Below are 1,266 nucleotides of genomic sequence, written 5' to 3'. Positions count from 1 at the left end.
GTGAGCATAGCGCGGCGAGCACGGCGCGGCGAGCATGGCGCGGTGAGCATGACGCGGTGAGCACAGCGCGGCGAGCACGGCGCGGTGAGCACGGCTCGGTGAGCATGGCGCGGTGAGCACGGCTCGGTGAGCATGGCGCGGTGAGCACGGCTCGGTGAGCATGGCGCGGTGAGCATGGCGCGGCGCGGCGAGCGAGGCGCGGCGAACTTGAACGCATCATTATTGAACGCATCACCATTGAACGCGGCAGTGTTAAAGGTTGGCGCGGCGCAGGATGGCATGGCAGGCACCACACGCACGCACGCACGCACGCACGCACACGCACGCACGCACACACACACACACACACACACACACACACACACACGCGGCGACGGCTTGGCTGGGCGCGGTGGCCCATTGCTTTATGCTCTTTTTTATGACGGCGGGTGATCGTTAAAAGGCGGCCGGAGAACGGCGACCAGAGCTGCATAGGGCCGCGCGGCAGCTGCTAGGCCTGAACAGCACTACAGGGGCACGGGCACGGGCAGAGGCAGAACCACGCGAGAGCCCCACTGCCTAAATACATTGGACTACTGCTTGCGCGTTTCTGCTGCTTTAACTGGCGAACTTTTAACTTTACGCTCTGGCAGTGCTACGGCGTTTCTGCTTTTGACGCTGACAACTGACAACTTATCGCTTCAACTAACAAACGGACTTTTGCACTTTACTTGAGTACAAGCTGCTGATTACTACGTATCATCTGCTAAAAACAACCACATTTCATTGAGGTCGAAATAAATCGCAATTATTACATCCCCAACGGTCACCAATGTGAAAAACATTCCATTTATAGGCGGTCATGAAAAATGTAAAAAACAACAAACACAATTTAATGTAATTTTTCCTTACCGCAGAGCCGGAGACCACCATGTCCAGCTCCGTCATGATGGCGACGCAGGTGACAGCCGCGTCGTGGCCGTACAGCGTCTGGATGGGCTTGGGGGCCGCCGGGTTGGAGGCGCCGCCACCGGAGCCGCCCGTGGCAGTCACAACGCCCAGGGCGCCGATGCCACCGCCGAGGCCGCCGCCGATGTGCCCGCCGTCAGAGGAAGCGCCGCCGCCCGCCAGGTCCCAGACGACGCATGTCGTGTCCCGGGAGCCCGTCACGAGGAACCAGCCACAGCGGTCGAGGGCCACGCACGTCACCAGGTCTGCGAACACAAAGAACAGACCCGTCAGCGCGCTGCTTCGCTTGGGCCAGCCCAGCCCCCAGCACACTACGGC

General features: G+C 60.6%; 1 protein-coding gene across 1 annotated transcript in view; it reads right to left on the bottom strand.

Annotated features, from left to right (window-relative positions):
* LOC113217635 (neurobeachin-like protein 1) overlaps positions 1-1,266 on the bottom strand; it is a 346,454-nt gene that overhangs the window by 1,096 nt on the left and 344,092 nt on the right.

Source organism: Frankliniella occidentalis, unplaced genomic scaffold (genome assembly GCF_000697945.3).
Source record: "Frankliniella occidentalis isolate FOCC.00 unplaced genomic scaffold, Focc_3.1 Scaffold13, whole genome shotgun sequence".
NCBI lineage: Eukaryota > Metazoa > Arthropoda > Insecta > Thysanoptera > Thripidae > Frankliniella > Frankliniella occidentalis.
The sequence above is the reverse complement of the archived record's forward strand: the minus strand, read 5'-3'. Positions and strand labels throughout refer to the sequence as shown.